The 27451-nt window shown below is 49.4% G+C and overlaps 1 long non-coding RNA gene across 1 annotated transcript; it reads right to left on the bottom strand.

The window, feature by feature from the left end:
• Positions 1–249: 249 nt before the first annotated feature.
• LOC139182302 (uncharacterized) lies at positions 250–27451 on the bottom strand. The gene is made up of 3 exons (XR_011565970.1): positions 27325–27451; positions 5664–5914; positions 250–403 (listed from the first exon to the last, which is right to left on the bottom strand). It is a non-coding gene; the product is annotated as an uncharacterized lncRNA (long non-coding RNA).

Genomic DNA, 27451 nt, shown 5'->3' with positions numbered 1-27451 from the left:
TACCAAGGAAGTTCTCAAACTGTTGTGAGAGTTCTAGGGCCCACAGCAGATTTCCCACCTGTGGATCCAGCAAAGGGACTGAGAACTCCCAGGGAATTTGACTTTGAAGACCAGTGGGATTTCACTACGGAACTTCCACAGGACTGGGGAAACAGACTCTTGGAGGGCAGAAACAAAACCTTGGGTACACCAGGACCCAGGAGAAAGGAGCAGTGACCCTACAATAGACTGAGCTAGACTTGCCTGTGAGTGTCCAGGGGTCTCCAGCAGAGGCGTGGGTCCACAGAGGCCTGCCATGGAGTCAGGGGCACTGAACACAGAAGTCTTGGGAGCTGCAGCATGCGGGCATAAGTCCTCTTGAAGGAGGTCGCCATTTCCACCATTAACCCTACCAGAGTTTGGCCTACAGGGAGGGAGCACAGCCCCACCCAGCAACAAAAAATTGGATTAAAGATTTGCTGAGCATAGCCTTACCCATCAGGGCAAGACCCCTACTCCCCCCCACAGCCAGTTCCTCCCATCAGGAAGCTTCCACAAGGCTCTTATCCTTCTCCATCAGAGGGCAGATAGAATGAACACCACAATCCCTAGAAAACTAACCAATCTGAACACATGGACCACAGCCTTGTCTAACTCAGTGAAACTATGAGCCATGCCGTGTAGGCCCACCCAGAATGGACAGGTCATGGTGGAGAGTTCTGACAAAATGTGGTCCACTGGAGAAGGGAATGGCAAGCCACTTCAGTATTCTTGCCTTGAGAACCCCATGAACAGTATGAAAGGCAAAAAGATAGGACACTGAAAGATGAGCTCCCAGGTCAGTAGGTGCCCAATATGCTACTGGAGAAGAGTGGAGAATAGCTCCAGAAATAATGAAGAGGCAGAGCCTAAGTGAAAACAACACCCAGTTGTACATGTGACTGGTGATGGAAGCAAAGTCCAATGCTGTAAAGAACAGTATTGCTTAGGAACCTGGAATGTGTGGTCCCTGAATCAAGGAAGATTGGAAGTGGTCAGACAGAGATGACAAGAGTAAACATCAACATTTTAGAAATCAGTGAACTAAAATGGACCAGAATGGTTGGATTTAACTCAGATGACCATTATATCTACTACTGTGGGCAAGAATCCCTTAGAAGAAAGGGAGTAGCCCTCATAGTCAACAAAAGAGTCCAAAATGCAGTTCTTGGGTACAATCTCAAAAATGAAAGAATGGTCTCTATTTGTTTCCAAGGGAAACCATTCAGTGTCACAGTAACCCAAGTCTATGCTCCAACCACTAATGCCTAAGAAGCTGAAGTTGAACAGTTCTATGAAGACCTACAAGATCTTCTAGAACTAACACCAAAAAAAAAAAAAAAAAGGTGTCCATTTCATCATAGGGAACTGCAATGCAAAAGTAGGAAGTCAAGAGATACCTGGAGTAACAGGCAAGTTTGGCCTTGGAGTACAAAATGAAGTGGAACAAAGGCTAACAGAGTTTTGTCAAGAGAACACACTGGTCATAGAACACACCCTTTTCCAACAAAAGGAACGACTCTACACATGGACATCACCAGATGGTCAATACCAAAATCAGACTGATTATATTCTTTGTAGTTGAAGATGTAGAAACTCTATACAGTCAGCAAAAACAAGACCTGGAGATAACTATGGCTCAGATCATGAACTCCTTATTGCAAAATTCAGACTTAACTTGAAAACAGTAGGGAAAACCACTAGACTGTTCAGATATGACCTAAATCATATCCCTTACAATTATACAGTGAAAGTGACAAATAGATTCAAGGGGTTAGATATGATAGACGGAGGGCCTGGAAGAACTATGGATGGAGGTTTGTGACATTGTACAGGAGGTGGTGATCAAAATCACCCCCAAGAAAAAGAAACGGAAAAAGGCAAAATGGTTGTCTGAGGAGGCCTTACAAATAGCTGAGAAAAGAAGAGACGTGAAAGGCAAAGGAGAAAAGGAAAGATATACCCATCTGAATGCAGAGTTCGAACAGATAGCAAGGAGAGATAAGAAAGCCTTCCTCAGTGATCAATGCAAAGAAATAGAAGCAAACAATAGAAAAGGAAAGACTAGAGAGCTCTTAAGAAAGTGAGAGATACCAAGGGAAGATTTAATGCACAGATGGGCACAATAAAGGACAAAAATTGTATGGACCTAACAGAAGCAGAGACATTACTTTACCAACAAAGGTTCATCTAGTCAAAGCTATGGTTTTTCCTGTGGTCACATATGGATGTGAGAGTTGGACTGTGAAGAAGGCTGAGCACCAAAGAATTGATGCTTTTGAACTGTGGTGTTGGAGAAGACTCTTGAGAGTCCCTTGGACTGCAAAGAGATCCAACCAGTCCATTCTGAAGGAGATCAGCCCTGGGATTTCTTTGGAAGGAATGATGCTAAAGCTGAAACTCCAGTACTTTGGCCACCTCATGCGAAGAGTTGACTCATTGGAAAAGACTCTGATGCTGGGAGGCATTGGGGGCAGGAGGAGAAGGGGACAACAGAGGATGAGATGGCTGGATGGCATCACTGACTCGATGGACATGAGTCTGGGTGAGCTCCGGGAGTTGGTGATGGACAGGGAGGCCTGGCGTGCTGCGATTCATGGGGTCGCAAAGAGTCGGACACGACTGAGTGACTGAACTGAAACGAACTGAACAGAAGAGAAGCAGAAGATGTTAAGAAGAGGTGGCAATAATACACAGATACAAAAAAGATCTTCATGACCCAGATAACACTGATGGTGTGTTCACCTAGAGCCAGACATCCTGGAGTATGAAGTCAAGCAGACTTTAGAAAGCATCACTATGAACAAAGCTACTGGAAGTGATGGAATTCCAGTTGAGCTATTTCAAATTCTAAAAGATTATGTTGTTAGAAAAGATAGAGGAACCAGAGATCAAATTGCTGACATCTGCTGGATCATCAAAAAAGCAAGAGAGTTCCAGAAAACCATCTATTTCTGCTTTATTAACTATGCCAAAGCCTTTGACTGTGTGGATCACAATAAACTGTGGAATACTCTGAAAGAGATGAAAATACCAAACCACTTAATATGCTTCTTGAGAAATCTGTATGCAGGTCAGGAAGCAACAGTTAGAACTGGACATGGAACAACAGACTGGTTCCAAATTGGGAAAGGAGTACATCAAGGCTGTATATTGTCACCCTGCTTATTTAACTTATATGCAGAGTACATCATGAAAAAAGCTGGGCTGGATGAAGCACAAGCTGGAATCAAGATTGCCAGGAGAAGTATCAATAACCTCAGACATGCAGATGACACCACTCTTATGGCAGAAAGCAAAGAAGAACTAAAGAGCCTCTTGATGAAAGTGAAAGAAGAGAGTGAATAAGTTGGCTTAAAACTCAACATTCAGAAAACTAAGATCACGGCATCCAGTCCCATCACTTCATGGCAAACAGATGGGGAAACAGTGGAAACAGCAGCTGACTTTATTTTGGGGGGGCTCCAAAATCACTGCAGATGGTAACTGCAGCGATGAAATTAAAAGACACTTACTCTTTGGAAGGAAAGCTATGACCAATCTAGACAGCATATTAAAAAGCAGAGACATTACTTTGCTAACAAAGGTCCATCCCATCAAAGCTATGGTTTTTCCAGTAGTCATGTAAGGATGTGAGATTTGGACCATAAAGAAAACTGAACACAGATGAATTGATACTTTTGAACTGTAGGATTGGAGAATATTCTTAAGAGTCCCTTGGACTACATGGATATCAATCCAGTAGATCCTAAAGAAAATCAGTCCTGAATATTCATTGGAAGGACTGATGCTGAAGCTGAAACTCCAGTACTTTGGCCACCTGATGCAAAGAACTGACTCATGGGAAAAGACCCTGATGCTGGGAAAGATTGAAGGCAGGAGAAGGGGGTGACATAGGAAGAGATGGTTGGGTGGTATCACCACCTTGATGGATATGAGTTTGAGAAAACTCCAGGAGTTGGTGATGGACAGGAAAGCCTGGCATGCTGCAGTCCATGGGGTTGCAAAGAGTTGGACACGATTGAGCGACTGAACTGAACTGAGCACTAAAATTAGAGAGGAGTGCCATAATTCTGGAAGACATAAAGTTGAGAGCATTATCCTGATATGAATTCCACACTGAGGTGAGAAGCCGAGAATACAGCTCAGGCTTGGGACTGGATGTTTGGGGAGGAAGGCGGCTTGGTTTTCCCCAAGGAACATCAGAAAAAAATTCATGCTTGGGGACATTTGTAGCTTTGAGCAGCAGAAGGGCATGGGACAGCTCTGGGGGTCCCAGAAGACCTCGTAGGCCTAAAATATACAGAGAACTCAACTAGACACACCCTCTCCCCTGACCAGACTGTGGTCAGTGAGAAAGCTCTCTAAGTGAAGAGGGATCTTCCTAGAAGCCATGACAAGAGCTTGTGGCCACATAGAGGCATGAAACAGTCCCCTCCCAGTCCCCAACATGAACAGAGGGATGCAAGGAACAGAGGTTTGAAAAGGAAGCAGAGTTACCCCAGGATAAGGCCTTTGGGGTTGGTTTTTACTCAATGAAGTTATTGGAATATCCTGATGCTAGCATGTCCTGGGTAGGGGGCCATATCCTGGAGAAGACTCCTGAGAGTCCCGTGGACAGCAGGTATATCAAATTAGTCCATCCTAAAGGAAATCAATCCTCAATATTCATTGGAAGAACTGACGCTGAAGCTGAAGCTCCAGTACTTTGGCCACCTAATGTGAAGAGCTGACTTATTGGAAAAGACCCTGATGCTGGGAAAGATTGAAGGTGGGAGGAGAAGGGGACGACAGAGGATGAGATGGTTGGGTGGCATCACCGACCCGATGGACATGAGCTTCAGCACACTCTGGGAAAGAGTGAAGGACAGGGAAGCCTGGTGTTCTTCAGCCCATGGGGTCGCAAAGAGTCTGACACAACTTAGCGATTGAACAACAACCCAAAGGGAGTTTGAGAGAGAGTGGAGACATGTATATGTATGGCTGAGCCCCTTTGCTGTCCGCCTGAAACTATCACAACATTGATAATTGGCTATCAGTTCAGTTCAGTTCAGTGACTCAGTCGTGTCCAACTCTCTGCGACCCCATGGACTGCAGCACGCCAGGCTTCCCTGTCCTTCACCAACTCCCGGGGCTTGCTCAAACTCATGTCCATAGAGTTGGTGATGCCATCCAACAATCTCATCCTCTGTTGTGCCCTTCCCCTCCCACCTTCAACCTTTCCCATCATCAGGGTCTTTTCCAATGAGTTCTTCGAATCAGGTGGCCAAAATATTGGAGTTTCAGCTTCAGCATCAGTCCTTCCAATGAACATTCAGGACTGATCTTCTTTAGGATTGACTGGCTTGATTTCCCTGTAGTCCAAGGGACTCTCAAGAGTCTTCTCCAACACCACAGTTCAAAAGCATCAATTCTTTGGCACTCAGCTTTCTTTATGGTCCAACTGTCACATCCATATATGACTACTGGAAAAACCTTAACTTTGACTTGATGGACCTTTGTCGGAAAAGTAATGTCTCTGCTTTTTAATATGCTGTCTAGATTAATCCTAGATTTTCTTCCAAGGAGCAAGCATTTTTTAATTTCATGGCTGCAGTCACCATCTGCAGTGATTTTGGAGCCCCCCCAAAAATAAAGTCTCTCACTGTTTCCATTGCTTCCCCGTCTGCTCACCATGAAGTGATGGGACTGGATGGCATGATCTTAGTTCTTTGAATGTTGAGTTTTAAGCCAGCTTTTTCACTCTTTCTTTTGCTTTCATCAAGACTCTTTAGTTCCTCTTCACTTTCTGCCATAAGGGTGGTATCATCTGCATATCTGAGATTATTGATATTTCTCCCAGCAATCTTGATTCCAGCTTGTGCTTCATCCAGCCTGGCATTTCACATGATGTACTCTGCATATAAGTTAAATAAGCAAAATAACCACCCAATACAAAATAAAAAGTTGAAAAAAACAACCCAAGAGGAGCAGTTCAAGAACCAGAAGATCCCATGGGTCGGTCCCTGCTCTTGGCACAGGTGAGCTATTGGCTTGGCAGTCCCACTAAACAGCATCACCCTCACCCCCCATCCTAGGCAAAGGAACCACCCCTTGTAGTAGCTGAAAATGGACTTAACTGGATTCTCAGTTGCATATCTAAAAGCCACTTATGTTTCCCAGGGTTCAGATCACAGCCTACAAGTCAGTATCGCACGTCAGTGCTCCATGGCACTAGCCCCCCAATGCCTCCTCCTGATGCCCTCCTTTCCTGGACACACCCCGTCTTGGGGGGCATGCTCTGCTGGTTCCTGTGACTAACTCAGGAGTCCTACCATGTACTGGCGTTTCCACTTCTCTCCCAGTTCCTGGGGAGTGCCCTGCTGGGAGGGCTGGCCTCCTGCATTCCAACTCAGGCCCTCCCAGAGGGCACTCGGCTGTGCTGAACCCAGGGCCAACCCAGCCCCAGCGGCCGATGGTGGTGGTGGTGGAGTGTGGCGCGGGTGCCTCCCGTCCTCCCCCTCCCCTGGCTGCAGCCCCTTCCGCTGGCTAGGTTGGCTGGGACAGGATGCCTTGATCAATTGCAGCTAACCAATCAAAGCCCGCCCAGTGGCCTGAGCCCCCGGCAGCACCGCCTAGAAACCCAGACAGCAGGTGCCTGGCTTCTCCTGCCCACTCAGAGCCAGAGGACACATGCGTCCGTCCAGCTGCCTCCCTCTGCCACGTAGCCTTCGCACCAGGGGCCAGAACCCCAAGCAGCCTTGGCATCCAGGGGCGTCTGTCACCGCAGCCATCCAGAAAGGACCGCCAAGAAAGGAGAGCCACGGCCAGTGTCGGAGGTGGGAAGTGACGAGATCCAAACGGTCTTTCAGGGAAACACACTCTCTGAGACAGAACTTGGACCAGGTTGGGTAATTCATTCGCTCGAGTTCTTGGGAGACAGGAGATCCTGGAGCGTTCAGGGCCGGTTGTCAGGGAGGTTTGGATTTGAAACTCAGCTCCGGCTCTGATGAACCAGGGAACCTTCAACAGCGCGCCAGCCTTCACCCAACACCAGCCTCTCCTGGATGGTGGTGTGAACCCCCACCCCTGGCCGAGTGGCATGGTGAACAGACCATGCCTGACACGCGGTAAAGGCTCGTGGGTGGCTCTGTGGGTGTGGGTGTGAGCTGTGGCCAACGGGGGGGTTTCCTGTGGCTCCGTGCAAAGCAGGTGCTGTTTCTGCGGCTGTCAGAGCTGAATGAGAGGAGGCCCCTCTACCTCCCAACCTCCCAGAACTTTAGATGCCCTTCTCACTGCTTTTAAGAAGATTCAGCCCAGAGAACCACGTGCGGTGAGAAGTGAGAAGTGATCCTGCCAGCCCTCCAGAAGTCATCCATCTGGGGTCAGCGGAGCAAGAGAGAAAGAGAGACTCCCTTCTCTGCAGTGAGACACCACCACGCCCCCTTCCTGCCACCTCTGGCTATGGGGTGACATCCCCCAGGGGAGGCCCGTCTCATCCACCCGCAGGGAAGTTCTGCGGTGCTCTGGGGCTGGCTCTCCTCAGCCTGGAGTAATCACAGATGTGTGTCTGCACACGACCGTGGCCAGGGAGTCCCAGCCCTGCTGCAGACCCTCATTAACCCCCAGCCTGGTGTTCTCACCAGCCCAGAGCTGGACTGAAGAGGTTTTCCCCTGACGGAACAAGAGACAGAAAGGCACGAGCTATGAGACCAAGAACCTGCAGTGAGGACTGGGGGGGGGGGGGGGGGGGGAGGGGTGGCACCGCCCTCCTGAGTGACAAGGGAGGGGCTGCCGCCAGGTGGATGCCACCTAAGGGGAGGGACCCCGCACCTCATCCCGGCCCAGGGGAGCCAGGGGGAAGAGGCTGGGAACCGGCGCCCCAGCCCGCACCCCTCCTCGCACCCTCCAAGCAGGGATGTTAAAACACCTTCTGGCCTCCAGATGCACGCCTGCAAGCCATTTCCCTTCTGTTATTTCAAGCTCCGGGGCCTTGATCTTTTGCCACTTTGGAAGAAGCGGAGAAACAAAGAGGTCTGGGGCCATTGCTTAACAGCAGAGGCTGGCGTCCCTGCTCCGGGCCAGCATCCATCCGATCCCCTTGCCGAAGCATCCCTTTGATGGGGTCAGGCTGGGATCTGCAGGGCAGGCGCTCCCCTGTCCTCCCAGAGCAGCACTCAGCAGCGCCCTCACCTGTAGTCTGCAGCCAGGAGGAGGGAGCTGGCCGGCCTCTGAGGCTGCCCTTCTGGCAATGGCCATCAGAAAGCAAGAGGTAAATAAGGGGGAGGCTCCTGCAGTCAGTGACGTGTGTGTGCCCTGAGTGCCTGAGGCTGCCAGACCCTGGACCCTGCTTCACCCACTTGAAAAGGTGCAAAATGCCCTGCAGGGCTGTGCTGGGCCCTGAGGCTGCTGCAACATGTGGAAGAGCTGAACTCAGAGTCCAATGCAGGCTGCATTTCACTTCCAGGCGAGCAGGGCCTCTTGCCTTGTTGGTCACCCTGGGCCCTGGCTCTGAACTCAAGGTTGGTCTCAGTGGGGGACGTGGCAGACACTTGCAGAGCAGTGGAAATTCCAACTCTGCCACTGGGAGCCACAGGACCCTGGATACCCCCTTCATTCATATATTCATTCACTTCCTCGTTTATTCACCCAACAAGCACACTGCAAGCTGGGCTGTGCCCCATGATTAGGTAACAAGGACGATGATGCTCTGATGGAAGGTGGGAGCATCTGACTCCAGCAGAGGATCCGGGCGGGATTCCTTCAGGCTGAGCCCAAAGCCAGCTGAGCCCAAAGCATGGAGAGGAGACCAGCACAGGCAGAGGACGGAGACTGTGGTTCCTAGAGACACACGTGAGTGGGACTCCCTGGGGACCTCCAGGGACTCAGTCCTGTGGGTTGGAACCAAAACACCAAAACTGCCAAAGGGCAGAAGTGACGATGTGATGACGGGCAGTGAAGGAGGAGATGGGTCTGCAGGTGGGCGGCTGTGCAGAGGCTGACCACCCTGGAACAGCAGTGAGGGGCCCCTGGGAGATGGCAGGAGGAGGCAGTGCTGAGAATTGCTGGGGAGAATAAATGGGACTCGGGACTAGACAGGGGCAAGTGACAGTCACACTACCAGCTCCCTCGAGAGCAAGCCGTGGAGTGGGGTGGGAGAGGGACCCCACTTGGCTGTGTTCAGGGTGAAGTGACTGGAAAGGGGGCAGGATGCTGGGCTGGAGCAAGCAGCATCAGGAGGTGAGGGCGGTCTGGGATAGAGCCGAGAGGGACCTGAAGCCGTGTGAACTGGAAGTGGAGGCTGAGATCAGAGAGAATCCAGGAAAGCCGCCACATCCAAGGGCTGGGCTCAGAAATGGAAGGTGGGCAGGATGACAGGAGGGGGCCTGGGGGACAGCCTGCTGGAAGAAACAGTCCCCTCTGCAGGCCCTGCTGGAGGAGGGGCCAGTCCTAAGGCCTGTGGGCACAGGCTCCACCCTCATCTCAGACTGGTTCCCCCACGGAAACACTCTTTTCCACCTGAGTCCCTGAAAACCTGCTCCCCATCCACACTGTTCTGGTCCCGGGGCCCAGGCTGTGGCCGCATTTCTCTGAGCTCATGGGAATGCAGGCCTATGCAGTGGGGTCCATGGAATCTACCTTTCCTTCCAGAAGTCTTTGGTTTTCACAAGGTGCCACCACTTTCAGATGAAAAAGGGCAGGGCAGTGTGCTGGGGAGTGGAAGGTCTGGGCCAGCTTCCTGCTCTTCCTCTGGATCAGCAGGAACATCTTCTCTTGGCCTCATTCACTCTGCTGGGTGGTGGATATAGTGCCTGAGTGCCTCCCCAGAGGGTCGGGCAAGTATCAGCTGGGTGTGGAAAGGAGTGTTGTATTCTCACTGTGTTTTTGATGTTTAGTCACTCAGTCGTGTCTAATTCTTTTGCGACCCCATGGACTAGCCTGCCAGGCTGCTCTTTCCATGAATCCATGGAAATCCATGGATTTCCCAGGCAGCAATACTGGAGCAGATTGCCATTTCCTTCTCCATGGGATCTTCCCAACCCAGGAATCAAACCTGCATCTCCTGAAATGGAAGTCAGATTCTTTACCACTGAGCCACCAGGGAAGCCCATTGTCAGCATAACATGAAAATATAAGATTATATCATCCTAACCCTCATAATCACCATCACCACCATCCCATCACCATCACCACCATCATTATCACCATCATCACCATCACCACCATCATCACCATCACCATCACCATCACCACCACCATCACCACCATCACCACCATCACCATCACCACCACCATCACCATCACCACCACCATCACCACCACCACCATCACCACCATCACCACCACCACCACCATCACCATCACCACCACCATCACCATCACCATCACCACCACCATCACCACCATCACCACCACCACCACCATCACCACCATCACCACCATCACCATCACCATCACCACCACCATCATCACCACCATCACCACCACCATCACCATCACCACCACCATCATCACCACCACCATCACCACCATCACCACCATCACCATCACCACCACCATCACCACCATCACCATCACCATCACTACCATCACTCCATCACCACCATCACCATCACCACCATGATCACCATCATCATCACCATCACCACCATCACAATCTCCATCATCACCATCACCACCATCACCATCACCATCACCACCATGATCACCTTTATCATCACCATCACCACCATCACAATCGCCATCTTCACCATCACCACCATCACCACCATCACCATCACCATCATCATCACCATCACCACCACCACAATCGCCATCTTCACCATCACCATCACCACCATCACTATCACCACCATCAATCACCATCATCACCATCACTCATTATTACCACCATTATCACCACCATTATTATCATAAACTTCACCATCTTCATCATCACCGTTGTCAATCCTGTACTTGAAATCCTGCCACCACCCCTTCCCATCTAGAGGTCTTTCTGTGACAGAGAACACAGCCCCTTCTGAGTTGGCTCAACCTATTTATAGACAATTTTGCTAATGGTGAGTTCTTTGCCATTTTGTCTGTTTGTTTCAATTGTAAATCAGCACCCCCATCCTCATTAGCAAAAAATGTCAACATCTCTCTTTCATGTGACCTTTCTTCAGAAACAATCATTGTGTCTCCAAGTCCTTTTTATTTCAGTCCAAACAGTTTCTTCTACCATTCCATTTTATTTTTTAATAACATTTTCATTATGAAGTTATTACATTTTCTTAGGCAAAAGTTTAGAAATAAGAGATAAGCCCCCAAAAGGAAAACTATTCCTTGTAAATCTCACCACTTAGAGATAACTGCTTAGCATTTTCATTCTTGTGTTTTTTCTATATTATATATAATAAACATATACATATTTACCAGCCAAAGTGTAAGATTTATCTTGTAACCTGCCTTTTTCATGCAATATATCAATAACATGCTCACTAAGTAACCTCCTAGAAAAACATCCTTCTCCTGGGGCATGGGAAGAGCAGGGGCAGGGGAAAGCAGTCCCCAGAGCCTGGCTCACCTCCAGGGACAGCAGCCGCCAGTGGTCAAGCCCCCAGGGACAGGGATACAGGTGGCTGGGAGCTCTGTGAGGGCTCCAGGGACAAACCAAATCTGACCTGGTCAGAGCCCTCCCATGACCCTTCTCCGAGGACCCCACCAGTTTTCTCTATGTGCCAAGCCAGACCTCTTGAAATGGGAGAAGTAAAGACCTATTCAGGATGAGAGGGAGCACCTGGGCAAGGATAGGCGGGCCAGCTCTGCAGTAGGAGTGGAGACAAGGGCTGGGGAGCAGCTTCCAGTCCAGCCCCATCGCTGCTCACCAGGGACTTGTTTATGCGCCTGGGTCTTGCTTTCTGGGCCTTAGTATCAGGCTGAACCAGGCACTGCCCCATAGTCCAGAAGCTGTGTGTGTGTATGTGTGTGTGTGTACACATGCAAGTGCACACACATGTGTGGATATGTGCACAGCCCCGGGAAGAGGCCCAGTTTTCAGCAGACACCCCCACGGGGTGCAGCCCTGGAAAGTGAACAAGAATGTCTGGAGTCACCCACAGCTGTGGCTGGTACAACCTCCCTGGATGGGGGGGTCAGGATGGGGTTCCTCAGAGGGCAAATGCAACCCCAGAGCCAGTGGGGACCCCTGAGAACGATGAGAACACCTTGGCTGCTCTTTGGGACAAGAATCCTTGTCCAAATACTGTTGATTGAAGGGCAGCTAATTGGGGCTGAGGGTGGAGATTAAAGCGAGGAGCTGGCTTTGTGCGAACAGTCCCAATAGGCCGGATCTCCACACTGGACATTTAATTGATGAATCCCTCCGTGTAAAAACAAACAGAGAGATGACCCAGCTCTGCTTGGGCCCACAGAGAGGGTGGGGAAGGAAGCAAAATCTGCCCCACACATGGCAAGGCCGGGAACGGGTGGGTCTGCGTGTGTGCGAGTGCGTGTCTGTGTAAGTAAATAAATCGACGTGTGTGTGAAATGTGTTTAAACATCAAGCGCTCAGACCCTCTGTTTGCCTTGGGAGGCGGAAGCCCACAGAGTGAAAATCAGATGCAGTTCTGTGTTGGATGGAAAGCTCGACTCTAATTAAAGCGAGCTTCCTGTCCACTCCCCACCCGCCCCCCTCTCCAGGGACTGACGTGACCCCTGCAGATTCACAGGAGCTTCTGCAGGCTTGGTGCTTTTACAGAGGAGGCCAAACATGACCCATCCAGGATGAACCATGGACACTCGATGTCCCACTGAAGCCTGTTGCGCCTAAGAGGTTATGCGATTCCATGAAAACCATTGAAACCCTGCAGGATTCCGAAGAGTATTGCTTCATGTCAGTCCTTCCTGAACCTCCGACAAGATGGGAATTCTTTCCTGATGAGTCTCCCACTCAAAAGCCGGATGGACATTTTAGTGAAGTAAGAGCTTTGATGTGAGGGAATTGCTGTTATTTGAGCTAACAGACGTGGCTGCCCCATGAACGGACCAAGGAGAGTTTCTACTCATTAACTTTGACAAATTCCAGGGCTGAGGCCAGGTTTTGCTCCATCCTGGATGGCGAAAGAAAGAAAATGGCATAATAATGCACATTTATCATAATGCCATACATTCCTACATAAATCACACCCCAAAATGCCCTCTCTCTTAACCACTACCATCAAAAGTAAATAAAATGATCAAGGATTCTGAAATCAGGAAAAGCCACAACCTCACGACGGATGATCTGGAGGAAGCCAGCTGGTGATGTGCAGAGAGGACTCCATGCTAATCTCAGGGCTGGGGACGAGGGGCTGGTGCGGGGAGCAAAGGGGAGGGCAGCAAACACAGGGCCCAGGCATACAGGACAAAAACTTCTGCTCTCACTGACTTGGGGCTAATGGAAAACCCATATGAAACTCCCCTCCAAGATGAGTAAACAAGAAACCCAGCTCCTTCACTTAAGAAAGAACTTTAAATCAGAATATAGTAGGTAAGAAAGCAGAGGAAGAGAATGATTCAAAACACTCACCACAAGAAATTAAAGTTCAGAGAAAAACTGCCAACTTTCTCAAGCAAATGAAAGAATATATTCAAAAGTATATGCATCTAGTTATCTTTGGCCACCTGATGCAAAGAGCTGACTCACTGGAAAAGACCCTGATGCAGGGAAAGATTGAGGGTGGGAGGAGAAGGGGACGACCGAGGATGACATGGTTGGATAACATCACCGACTCCATGGATATGAGTTTGAGCAAGCTCCGGGAGTTGGTGATGGACAGGGAGGCCTGGCGTGCTGCAGTCCATGGGGTCGCAAAGAGTCGGACACGACTGAGCGACTGAACTGAACTGAACTGAGTTATCTTTAGCCAAGCTACCTTTTGGTGGTGCTAGTGGAGAAGGCAATGGCAACCCACTCCATTGTTCTTGCCTGGAGAATCCCAGGGACGGGGGAGCCCGGTGGGCTGCCGTCTATGGGGTCACACAGAGTCGGACATGACTGAAGCGACTTAGCAGCACTCTGCATATCAGTTAAATAAGCAGGGTGACAAGATACAGCCTTGTCATATTCCTTTCCCAATTTTGAACCAGTCAGTTGTTCCATGTAAGGTTCTAACTGTTGCTTCTTGACTTGCATACAGGTTTTTCAGGAGACATGAAAAGTGTCTTGTCTCTTCCAACCTCTTTAAGAATTTTCCACAGTTTGCTGTGATTCACACAGTCAAAGGCTTTGGCATAGTCAATTAAAGCAGAAGTAGTTGTTTTTCTTGCCTTTTCTATGATCCGGCAGATGTTGGCAATTTTATCTCTGGTTCCTCTGCCTTTTCTAAACTGAGCTTGTATATCTGGAAGTTCTCAGTTCATGTACTGCTGAAGTCTGGCTTGAAGGATTTTGAGCATCACCTTACTAGCATGAGAAATGAGCACAAGTGTGTGGTAGTTTGAACATTCTCTGGTGTTGCTCTTCTTTGCGATTGGAATGAAAACTGACCTTTTCCAGTCCTGTGGCCACTGTTGAGTTTTCCGAATTTGCTGGCATAATGAGTGCAGCACTTTAACAGCATCATGTTTTAGGATTTGAAATAGCTCAGCTGGAATTTTATCACCTCCACTAGCTTTGTTTACAGCAATGCTTCCTAAGGCCCACTTGACTTCACACTCCAGGATGTCTGGCTCTATGTGAGTGACTACATCATTGTGATTATCCTGGTATTATGACCTTTTTTGTATCGTTTTTCTGTGTAATCTTGCCACCTCTTCTTAATCTCTTCTGCTTCTGTTAGGTCTTCACCATTTCTGTCCTTTATCATGCCCATCCTTGCATAAAATATTCCCCTGATATCTCCAATTTTCTTGAAGAGATCTCTAGTCTTTCCCATTCTGTTGTTTTCCTCTATTTCTTTGTGTTGTTCATTGAGGAATACCTTCTTATCTCTCCTGGCTACTCTCTGAAATTCTGTATTCAGTTAGGTATATCTTTCCCTCTTGCCTTTCAGTTCTCTTCTTTTCTCAGCTATTGGTAAAGCCTCCTCAGAAAACCACTTTGCCTCTTCCATTTCTTTTTCATGGGGATGGTTTTGGTAACTGCCTCCTGTACAATGCTAGGCACCTCCATCCATAGTTCTTCAGGTACTCTGTCTATCAGATGTAATCCCTTGCATCTATTCATTACCTCTATTCTATGATCATAAGGGATTTGATTTAGATCATATCTGAATGGTCTAGTGGCTTTCCCAACTTTCTTTAATTTAAGCCTGAATTTTGCAATAAGGAGCCCATGATCTGAGCCACAGTTGTCTCAAGGTCTTGTTTTTGCTGACTGTATAGAGCTTCTCCATCTTCGACTACAAAGAATAGAATCAATCTAATTTTGGTATTGACCATCTGGGGATGTCCACATGTAGAGTCATTGCTTTTTGTTGGAAAAGGGTGTTTGCTATGACCACTGTGTTCTCTTGACAAAACTCTGTTAGCCTTTGCCCTGCTTCATTTTGTATTCCTAGGCCAAATTTCCTGTAACTCCAGGTATCTCTTGACTTCTACTTTTGCATTCCAGTCACCTATGATGAAAAAGACATCTTTTTTGGTGTTAGTTCTAGAAGGTCTTGTAGGTCTTCATAGAACCAGTTGACTTCAACTACTTCAGTATCAGTGGTTGGGGCATAGACTTGGGTTACTGTGGTGTTGAATGGTTTGCCCTGGAAATGAACCGAAATCATTCTTTTGTTTTTGAGATTGCACCCAAGAACTGCATTTTGGACTCTTGTTGACTATGAGGGCTATTCCATTTCTTCTAAGGGATTCTTGCCCATGCTAGTAAATGTAATAGTCATCTGAATTAAATTTGCCCATTTCCATCCATTTTAGTTCACTGATTCCTAAGATGTCGATGTTTACTCTTGCCATCTCTTACTTCTTGGATCAATTCTGCTAATTTATACATCCCTCAAAAGCATCCATTTCATATAAATGGATGTTTTTGAGGGATGTAGATAGAGTTCATGGCAGGAACAGTAGCATTCGTAAACGTTCAACCTGCTCCCCACGCTGCCCCACACCGGTGCAGGGTCCCATGATTGGCTCTGACCAACAGGCTTTGAGCAGGTGTGGCACATGGCGCTTCTGGGCCAAAATATAGATTTACCTTGATTCATGGACCTAACGTTCCAGGTTCCTATGCAACATTGTTTTTTACAGCATCAGACTTTACTTTCACCACCAGACACACCCACAAATGAGTGTCGTTTCTGCTTTGGCCCAGCTACTTCATTCTTTCTGGAACTATTAGTAACTGCCCTCTGCTCTTCCCCAGTAGCATACTGGACACCTTCCAACCTGGGGGGCTCGGCTTCCGGCGTCATTTCTTTTTGCCTTTTCATATGATTTATGGGGTTCTCGCAGCAAGAATACTGGAGTGGTTTGCCATTCCCTCCTCCAGTGGACCGTGTTTTGTCAGAGCTCTTCACTATGACCCGTCCATCTTAGATGCCCCTGCATGGCATGGCTCATAGCTTCATTGAGTTATGCCAGCCTCTTTGCCAAGACAAGGGTGTGCTCCATTAAGGGGAATTGATTGTTATAATAACAATAAATATAAATGCAACAAATTCAGTGTTCCCATTTCCATTTGCTGTGCAGTAAATCATACCAAAACTTGGGAGAGTAAAGTCATTTTGTTTTGTTCACAATTCTGCAGGTCAGGAATCAGCGCAGACACAGTGAAGAAAACACATCCTTGCTGTACAACATCCACAGCCTTGCCACTATGCCTCAGATAGCAGGAGAGGGCAGGGGTGGCTCAACCAGAGCGTCTCCTGGGGTTGGAACTATAAAAATGACTTCTTTTGCCACCTACTTGGAACCTAGGATGGGATGGCTGGAGCAGCTGAGTACTTGTTATGGACTCAGTGTCTGTGTCCCCCTTCATATCTTGAAGCCCTAGCCCTCTGTATGGCTGTACTTGGAGATGGGACCTCTACGGAAGTAGCTAAAGTTAACTAAGGTCATAAGGGTGATGCCCTGATTGGATAGAATTCACTTCCTTCTCTGCCATGTGAGGACAGTGAGAACAGGGTCATCTACAAGCCAGAAAGAGAGCTCTCGCCAGAAACCGACCATGCTGACACCCTGATCGCAGATGTCCAGGCTCTAGAACTAGTTTCCCTAGGAAGAAAACAAATTGCTATTGTCTGAGCTCCCCAGTACTGTGCAGTGTTTTGTAATGGCAGCCTGAACAAACTAACACAGGGATGGTCAGCACTTCCCCAGGTAGCTCCTCCACACGGCTAGCTGAGCATCCTCACAGTATGGCAGTCTCAGAGCAGCTGGATTTCTTATCTAGTGGCTATCTGCCCTGACCCCCTCCCAAGCAAGCATTCCAAGATTCCAAAGCAAATGCTGCAAAGTTGCTTCCAACCTGGCCTTATGGCCTTAAGTCATGTAGCCTCATTTCTCCTGTATCTTGTTGGCCAAAACAGTCATAGAGCCTGTCCAGACTGAGGGGGAGGGGAGCCAGAGATCTCACCTCTTGATAAGAGAAATCTCAAAAAATGTATGGGCATCTTTAATCCACCATACTAATCTTTTAAAGGAAAAAAAGTCACTCCGAAATCAGGAAAGGCTGCAACTTCATGCTGCATAGAGTAAAGAAAATGCAGTGAAGGAAATAAACACATAACCAATTGGTCAATGAAGAAATCACAAGGGAAATTATAAATACTTGATATGAATGAAAACAACGTCACAACCTATGGAAACCTTTAGGTTGCAGCCAAAGCAGTGCCCAGAGGGAAATGTATAGCTGTAAATGCCTATGTTACAAAGAAAGATCTCTGGTGGCGAGCAGAGGAACAGGGTAGGAGATGGGAAAACGGGTGGAGAAGGTCAGAAAGTACAAACTCCCAGTTATAACAGGTCCTGGGGATGTAATGTACAGCACGGAAATAATAGCTAATAGTACTGTATTGTACATTTGAAAGTTGCTAAGAGTAAATCGTAAAAGCCCTCACCACAAAGGGAAAAAATTAAATTTTATGGTGATAAATGTTAATGAAACTTATTGTTGTAACCATTTTACAACATAAATATATATCAACTCATAGTGTTGTACACCCAAAACAAATACAGCATTACATGTCAGTTATACCTTAATTTAAAAAAAAAGAGAGAAGAAAAACCTCACATCAATAACCTTCCACCTTAAGATACAAATTAGATCTAAAGCAAGCAAAAGCGAAGAAATAATGAGATTAGAAGTTAGTGAAATGGAGAATAGAAAAACGATAGAGAAAAATCAGTGAAATCAAAAGCTGGTTCTTTGAAAATATTAGCAATATTGACAAACATTTAGATAGATTAACTTTTTAAAAATAAGAGAGAAGGAGAAAGAAGGCTCAGATTGCTAGACTCAGAAATGAAAGAAGAATACAGTACTATGTATAAAATAGATAACTAATGAAAACCTACAGTGCACCTCAGGGAACTTAAATGGGAAGAAAATCTTAAAAGGAGGGAATATACATATACATGTGACTGGTTCACTTTGCCGTACAGCAAAAAGCTAACACAACATTGTAAAGCAACTATATTCCAATAAAACTTTATTTTTTTTAAATGAAGGAGGAGACATTACTATTGACCTTGCAGAAATAAAATGTATATAAGAACTACTGTATGCCAGGAACTACGGTGTATATATATACATATATAAATTATGTGCCAATCAATTATATAACTTAGGTGAAGTAGACGTATTCCTGCTGCTGCCGCTAAGTCGCTTCAGTTGTGTCCGACTCTGTGTGACCCCATGGACTGCAGCCCATAAGGCTGCCCCGTCCCTGGGATTCTCCAGGCAAGAACACTGGAGTGGGTTGCCATTTCCTTCTCCAATGCATGAAAGTGAAAAGTGAAAGTGAAGTCGCTCAGTTGTGTCTGACTGTTAGCGACCCCATAGACTGCAGCCCACCAGGCTCCTCCATCCATGGGGTTTTCCAGGCAAGAGGACTGGAGTGGGCACCATGGCCTTCTCCAGACATATTCCCAGAAAGACACAAACTACTAAAACTGACTCAAATAGAAAAACAATCCAAGTAGATCTCTAGCAAGTGAAGAAATCAAAGTGTAACCAAAGAACTGTCCACAAAGACAAGCCCAGGCTCAGATGGCTTCTACCAAACATTAAAAGAAGAACTAATACCAATTCTTCAAAAACTATTTCGAAAAATAGAAGAGGAGAGAATACTTACTCATTCTACAAGGCCATTGTTTTCCTGATACCAAAGTTGAAAGCTATCACAAGCAAAGAAAACCACTGACCAATATCTCATATGAATACATACATAAAAATCATCAATAAAATAATACCAAACCAAATATAGAAATATATAAAGGAATTATACACTACGACAAAATGGGATTTGTCCCAGGAATTCAAGGCTGGTTCAACATCTCAAAATTAATTACTATAATACATCATATCAATAGTATAAAAAGCAAGAATCACATGATCATCACCAGACACAGAAAAAACATTTGACAAAATCCAACATCCTTTCGTAAAAAGAACACTCAGCAAATGAGGAACAAAGAGAGCTTCTCCAACCTTAGGCATCTACAAAAAGCCCACAGCTAAATTTATACTTGATGGTTAAAGACTGAATGGTTTTCCCCTAAAATCAGGAACAGCTGCTCTTACTTGTCTTCAATACTTTGTAGTAGAGGTTCCAGCCATGGCCAACTGGATGGATTAAAGGTGGCCACAAATTCTCCCTTTGGCATGCCTTATATCACACCATCTGTATACAGAGATAGTTTTACTTCTTCCTCTCCAATCTGGATACTTTCTATCTGTTTATGTCCTGGGTGGCTGTCAACCTGGGCTAGTTTTTGCTCTTGGAGGCTACCCACATTTCTCATTATATTTTTCATGTGACCCAACTATTACACTTTGGGTTTTCTAACTTCTCTTTGGAAAAGTGCAAGACCTGCCAGGAAAGAGGGATGCTGCCCTCAGCGATGCTGCCTGCAGAGGTTCGGGTGGAACGGGGGTGAGTCCCTCCTCGTCTGCTGCTGATCACTGGCGCTCCTGGGTGTGGCTGAGTCCTCCCAGTCTCGTGTCGCCTTCTCTGCGAGCCCACGTCTCCCCCATTCTGTGTCTTTCAAGGACTCTTGTCACTGGATTAAGGCTGCCCAGATAATCCAGGACCATGTCCTCTGAAGACCCTCAACTGAACTACACTCAGAAGAGACGCTTTTCCAGAGTTATGCTGTCCTGTTCCAGGCATTAGGGTGGTACCTGCAGAGGCCCTCTGCGCAGAACACAGCATGGTGTGCACAGCAGTGGAACCTGAGCCGGAGACAGGGTGAAGTCCCACAGACCACAGCTCGCTCACGGCTACCCAAAGCAGCTGCCCTGACACCACGTAGAGTGTGGCCACCAACCCAGACAAGGAGACCTTCTCCAAGACGGTGCCGAGGATGTCCTGGTGGAGCTCGGGAGTCCAGCTGCCCCTCCCTCACTAGCCTGTGCCCAGCATTGCCGGAAAACCACAGAAGCTGACCCCAGAGCTGGCCAAGGTGTCCTCCAAATCCAGAGGCACCCGGGGGCAGGGGCCTATTGTGCTCTAGCGGGGCCATCGGTGCTACCCTCACAGGGCCCGGGCAAGAGCACCCTCTGCCCACCCAAGCCACCCCAGCTCCAGGTGGAGAGTGCCCACCCAGCCTCACTAACATCCGTGCCACTGGAGGTCTTTCTCCAGATGAAGAGAACCTGGTCTCCGGCCACTCCCCACCTGACCTACAGCATCTCCCCACCAGGGTCTCCTGTTCCTGAAACAAGAGCCGCACTGAGCCAAACCTCACACCTGCCCCTGGAGCGGGGGTCCTGCTCACTTTCTGGGAGAGCCGGCGATGAATGTCACCGAATGTCCCTGCTCACTGCCAGGGCCCTTGAGGGAATTAGGACGAGTGTGGAGCTGACCCCTCGTGGGTCTCCTACCCCAGGGCAGGGTCAGCTCGATCCCTTCAGGTGCTGCCACTTCCGAGGGTAGCCGGTAGCCTTCCCTCTTCCTGGGTTTGGCTGAGCCTCACGCTGCCCGGGAGGCCCTCATATGGCTGCTGCAGAGTCAACACCAGAAAAGAAACAGCTCTGAGCTCCACCTCACTCTTCAAGCTGAGAAACGAGTCCTGAGAGTCTTGGGGTCCAGAGGCTCAGTGGTGAGACCTGTGTGGACGGGGCCTGTGGGGCTCGGGTGTTGGCGCGTCCCCAGAACGTGGAGTCACCTCTCGTCCCTGCCGTCATGTCTGGACGTTAACTCTGATTCTTTTCACGCACCAGCCCCAACAAGCCCTGGAGAGAGTTTCTTAATGAACTATGAGTGCTAACACCCAGTGCAATAAATAAGACGCGATCACGCTGCACACGGGGGAGAGAAATAGGTGCTCCAGGGTCATAAAAATGTAGCTTTCCCACAAAACCTCAGTATTAGACATAAATACAGAACAAAAGTGCACCCGGGGTTGCCAAGGCTGCTCAGTTCATTTGCATAAGTGCACACAGCACAAAAACACAGACTCACCTTTTAAAATCAGTCTTCTCTGTCGTGCATGTGAAAGCTATAGTTTGCAGGGGTTTTTTTAATACTCTACCAACGATATGGTATCCAAACAGTGAGAAGAGACGCTTAATTTTTTTTTAAGTATCTAGAGTTTCCACTGAAAAAAGTTAAGAAAACACACAAAGAAGGCAGTGAAGTGGGGGCAGCTTCTGGGGTCCTCTGAGCTGACCCCCATGCAGAACGACCAGGGGTAGACAGACACAGCCCTCTGCCCTCCCCCCATCGGGGATCCTCTCTAATCTGTCAGGTGGGCACTGCCACACCCCCACCCTCCCAGCAAGTGACACTCTAGGCAGCATAGTGCAAACACACTCAGCTAGAATTAACAAAGAAAGGAGTCCGCGGTCAGAGGCAGAGAGCAGGGGTCCAGGGCCCAGCTCTGCCCACTCAGCAGCTGGGGGACCTGAAGTCCAGCCTAGGCCCCCTTCTTCTTATGTAAACACTGGGGGCCGAGGCCCCACCTTCTGGGGAGGCTGCATGAAGTGAAGGCAGAGCCTGGCCCCGTACGGCAGCCGGTACAGGACGGATCGCCGCCATCGCTGTCGTCCGGTGGACACACAGCAGGGGACGCACGCCCGCAGTCGGTACAGGACGGATCGCCGCCATCGCTGTTGTCAGTGGACACGCCAGGGGACGCACGCCCGTCAGAAGAGGCAGGGAAGAGCTCCCATCAAAGATGTCATGACAAGAAAGGACAGAGGCGCGTCATCCACCCGCTCCGGAGGCCCAGCATGGAGCGCAGAGAGTGTGTTTTGATGGCATAAATCCACAAAGGCGGAGAGAACCAGCAGAGGCAACAGCAACAAGGGATGGACAAGCAGGACCAGCGTGGCAGATCCAGGAACCGAGTCTGCCAAGTCTCCCGGGAGCCGGGAGCTGGCTTGGCCAAGAAGCAAACCATCCACCCCATGGACGCCTAGAGGGTGCAGCTGCAGGTGTAACGAGGGAGGGAGCCTTCTCCAAGAAGACGAAACTGAGAAACAGAGAGTTTGAGACTGTGCTAAGTGGTAAAATACATTACAAAAAAAAAAAAAAAAAAGCAATCATTAACCCAAAAGAAAACGAGAGGAATTAAACTTACTGCTCTTCGTGGCTTAGCGTGAATAGTAAACATGGGCTACTCATCTTGGTCAAATGATGCCAACCATATCAGAAAGGGGGAGGAACCAGAGGTGTGCACATGCGTGCGCATGTGTGTAAGTGTGCGTGTCCATGTGTGTATACGTGTGTAAGTGTGTATGTGTCTGAGTGCATCTGTGTGTAAGTGTGTGGGTCTATGTGTGTGCTCATGTGTGTGTCTGTGTCTGGGTGTGTGTGTCTGTCCATGTGTGTGTGTGTGTGAGAGTGTGTATGTGTCCATCTGTGTTTCTGTGGTGGGGGGGACAGGATGTAAGTGAAAGCCCAAAAGAGCCAGTATCCTACATGAGAGAGTCGGCAAATTTGAAAAATCAGGAAGTACCCACATAAACATGTTACTAGTGACATCCGGGTCAACACCAGCAGAACTGGCCCAAAGAGTGAGGAACTGCAGGAGAGGACCTGTGAAGGGCTGCATCGACTCTAAATTCTCTGCACCTGTAACTGACGGACAGAACGACTAAACATTTATAGAAATAAGGTTTTTTTAACCTAGGAAAATACCAAGCTCAAGCCAAAGTAGAGATGGAGAATCTTCAGCTGAAGTCCGGGAGACGGGGGTGGGTTGTGAGGGTAAGACATCAGTTCAAGTCTTTGTCTCACACACACGTGCCGAAGCCACGTTAATCCTGAATGGACCTCGATTCCAGGTGAAAACAGTCCGTGCGCTCCATACAGACAGCTTCAAGCCAGGTCCCCTCCCCGCTGGCCCTCTTTAACTAACCTGCCTCCCCTACATTCCAGGAGCACCTGCATTAATCTATTGCCGCTGAACAAAGTACCTCACATTTAGAGGCTCTGAATAACACAAACTGACTATCTTACAGTCTGGAGCTCAGAAATGCAAAATCAGACTCAATGGGCTAAAATCAAAGTATCGCCGGGGCTGCATGCCTCCATCAAGAACCATCTCCTTGTCTTTCCCCTTCCACAGGCCCCTGCATCCCAGATAAAGCAGGACACTCCCCATCCCAAGATCCTGAACCTAGTCGTGCTGCAAAGACCCTCTTGCCACGGAAGGTCACCTTCATGGGATCCGAGGGTTAGGCTGGGGATATCCCTGGGGGCCGTTACTCAGCTAACCACAGTCTGGTGGCTGCAGATGTGACAACCTAAGTGAGAGGCAGGTGGTGCTGGTGGTAAAGAACCCATCTGCCAATGCAGGAGACATAGGAGATGCGGGTTCAATCCCTGGGTCAGGACAATCCCTGGAGGAGGGCATGGCAGCCCACTCCAGTGCTCTTGCCTGGAGAGTCCCATGGACACAGGAGCCTGGCAGACTACAGTCCACAGGGTCACACAGAGTCAGACAACTCTGAAACGACTTGGCACATGCAGAAATGGGAGGCCAGGTAGGCGGGAGGAAGGGGTCATGAGCCTCTAGAGGCTGGAAAAGGCAAGAAGGCAAGTCTTCCCCTCAGGGCCCCAGGAAGCATTCACTCTGAACTCCCCACCTCCAGAACTGTATGGAGAATAAATCTGTGTTATTTTAAGCCTGCGACATTTGTGGTCATTTGTACATTGTGTCCAGGTCTTAATTTATCACGGAGAACAAATGATGACATGGAGAGGCTTAGGCCATTGGAAGAAGGGTTTTAACCATCCCAGTCCCCCCGGAGATGGGGGCACAGTGCCTGCCAAGCTCGGGGGTTGAAAAGCAGACCAACAGAGTCACTGATAACCATGGTGGCAGGAGGAGTCTGGGGGGGACGTCCCCACCAGGTCAGTGGTCAGGGATCTGCAGGGAAGATGGAAATCACATGAGTCTGGACCTGGTTCCAGGAAAGGGTGGGAGAACCCAATGCTCAAGAGCCAATACAGAATGGGCTGTGATCAATCCATAATCAGTACGGTTTTTCCAGGGGCCCAGGACACGAATGCACCTCTCCTGGAAGCAGCCTTTCTGCGATGGACATGGACTTGGAGGAGAGGCTGAGGACAGAGAAGAGACAGGAGAGACTGGACGGGACCAGTGCCCATGGGGACCCTGAGACCAGAAGCTACCCAGCCCGCGGGCACTGCGTGCGGGGTCACACGTCCAGTCCTGTCTCCAGTGGGGCGTCCATGCCTCGTGGACAGCTGGCAGAGTGCTGAGGACTGGGTCCGCCCAGCTCAGACAGGATGCCAGCACACACAGGAGGCCACAGGCGAAAGGCCAACCTGCTGGGCTGAAGGTGGACCATGGGCCACGCCTGAGTGACAGGAGCCCCTCTGCAGCCAGAAGCGCCTCTGGAAAAACCCAACCCGACAGGACCGGCTCTAGAAAGGCCGCCGGGGGTCAGCCCGCTCCCTGCGGAGAGCAGGGGAGGGGAGGGTCCCGGGACCCTTCCAAGATTTTCACAGCATCTCAGCAGCGCGCCCAGAGCTCAGTCCATGACCGGCTGCCCCCGGAGAAAGAATTACGACTTGTGAGTTTGGAAAGTGAGAAGTCGCCCGGGGTCCCCCCGCCCGAGACATGTGGGGTGGGAAGTTCAGGATGCATTTCAACTGCAGAGACCCAGGTGATTTAGAAGGTAAAACATTGGCGATTGTGTCAGATTTCCACACCTTCCCCCTGCAGGTCCGGCGCCCCGCTCCCCACACCGTTGGCCCCGGGGCCCCCTGACGACAGCCAGCTTGGGGGCTCCCGTCTGCAGGTTAGAGCCCCCCGCAGCCCCCCACCCCCGGCTCCCTCACCCCCACCGTCCTCGGACGCGATCCCGGCTGGGCCACCCGGGGTGCCTGCGGTCTGGCTGAGCTGGCGGGCCCGAAGCACACACTGGCCCATTGTACACAAGCCCAGACTGGCCACAGGCCAGACCCGGCCCGCGGCAGCACGGCTTTTAAATCCCACCATTTATGTATTTGGTTTGGTAGCTTTAGGTCGATGATGTACTTAATTTCACCTCGATATTGAGTTTGAATGAACTGAAAGGAAAACACAAATATATAAAACAATGGCTGGCCGGCTCCAGGCGGGGGACAGGTGTTTCCTATCTGGATATCCCTCTGTATTTGCTCCATCCGCTTCCCCTGGGAGCGGGGTGGGCCCCGAAGCAGTTTCTTTTAAACAGTTTTGTAATGAACGTGTAGTCGGGGCCCAGCTGGGCGCCCCTGGGGCAGCCCTCTCTTGGGCCTTTTAAACACAGCAGTTACAGGAGGGCTCACCTGTCACATAAGTTGTCTGAACCCAGGGCTAACGATCTGCGACAGCATTGGCGAGGGAACTGTCTACAGATGAGGTGAGACACCCCAAACCTCTCCCTGCCTTCCTCCCGTAACCCCAGCTACACTTGTCCTAAAGGGGGGTTTTTTAAAAGAAGTTTCGAAAGGACAGAAGAGCAGAGTAACACGATTAGCCGGTAAGCCCACACGTTTTAGAGAAATCGCTTTTGCTCTGGTTTGTCAGGAAAGAACGGGGCCTGTCCTCAGGCCGGTGACGGCCGTTTGCCTCAGGGGGGCCTGGGCAGTCCTCCCCGCCGCCCCAGGCCCCAGGCCTGAGCCCGCGCCAACCTTCTGGTGCGCCGGGCACCATTCCTACGGTCAGAGTCCTTCTGGGCCTTGTCCCTCCTCAGCCACCGGGGCAGCGCCCTGGGGGTGTGACCACGAAGTCCCAGGGCACCCCGCGCTTGGGAGGGGGCCCCGCCCATGGCGGTCAGCGCTCCGCTGTCTCGGTCCTGACACTTCACCACTCCCCCTGGGACTCTGCTTGGTGGATGAAGTCCAGTGGGACAAATGAGTTCACGGCCCCCCAGCCCAGCGACTGCCGGGAGGGCCGGGGGCAGGTGCCAAGTCGCAGGGTGGGCCCGGGGCTCCTGTGAGGGTCTGCACTTGCAATAAAAGCACACGGTGACAGGTCAAGAGAGAAACCACAGGAAAAGCTTTTTTTCTGTTTTCCTACTTCTTGAACAAGGGACCCTGTGTTTTCACCTGGCACTGAGGCCTGCAGATTATACAGCTGGCCAAGCTCAGTGACCTGGGGTCCACTCTGGATGTAGAGAAAACACACCTCTGTCAGGGGCACGGGCATTGGGTCCAGAAAACGCCCTGCTGCCGACCAGCATGTTGAAAAAGGAGGCCACAGAGCGGGGAGGAACCAAGCCAAGGACATCAAGGCAAAGGTGAAACCAAGTTCCCCAGAAACCAAATTTCCCTTGCCAGGTTTATGAACCTCTCTATCCAAAACTTTATTCTCTTTCTTATCCTAACCCCATCCCCCTCAAGACTGAGGAGAATCAGAGAAAAGTGGGGATTGAAACAAAGCAGGACACTGCAGGGCCTTCCCAAGCACAAAAACACCTCTGTGTCCCACGTTTCTTGTTTGCAGAAAAAGGCTGTAATCCCAAAGGTCTTCCCTGAGTTCCAAATAGCAGACTCAAGCAGTTACTACTAATTAGCGAAGTGAGGGAGTGGGGAAACAGAAAAAGCAGTTAAGCAAGAAAAGTAATGACAGCTTAAACAACAATCGAGTTGTAGGTCCTCCTCATAGAATGTGTATAACAATCTGATGTGTATCTTTGAGTTGTTCTGCAGGAACTGGGACCCCCGCCCAGGTGGGGGATGGTGACCACATACTCACCACAAGCATGCAGACCCCAGACTGGCTGGAACCAGAAGACTGTTGGTCAAAAATCCCAAAACACCACTCTGTTAGCTCACCACCAACCAATCAGAAGAAGGGCGCGTGAGCTGCAACCCTCGTCCCA

Source organism: Bos indicus, chromosome 3, assembly GCF_029378745.1.
Source record: "Bos indicus isolate NIAB-ARS_2022 breed Sahiwal x Tharparkar chromosome 3, NIAB-ARS_B.indTharparkar_mat_pri_1.0, whole genome shotgun sequence".
NCBI lineage: Eukaryota > Metazoa > Chordata > Mammalia > Artiodactyla > Bovidae > Bos > Bos indicus.
This window is presented reverse-complemented; position numbering and strand designations above follow the sequence as displayed.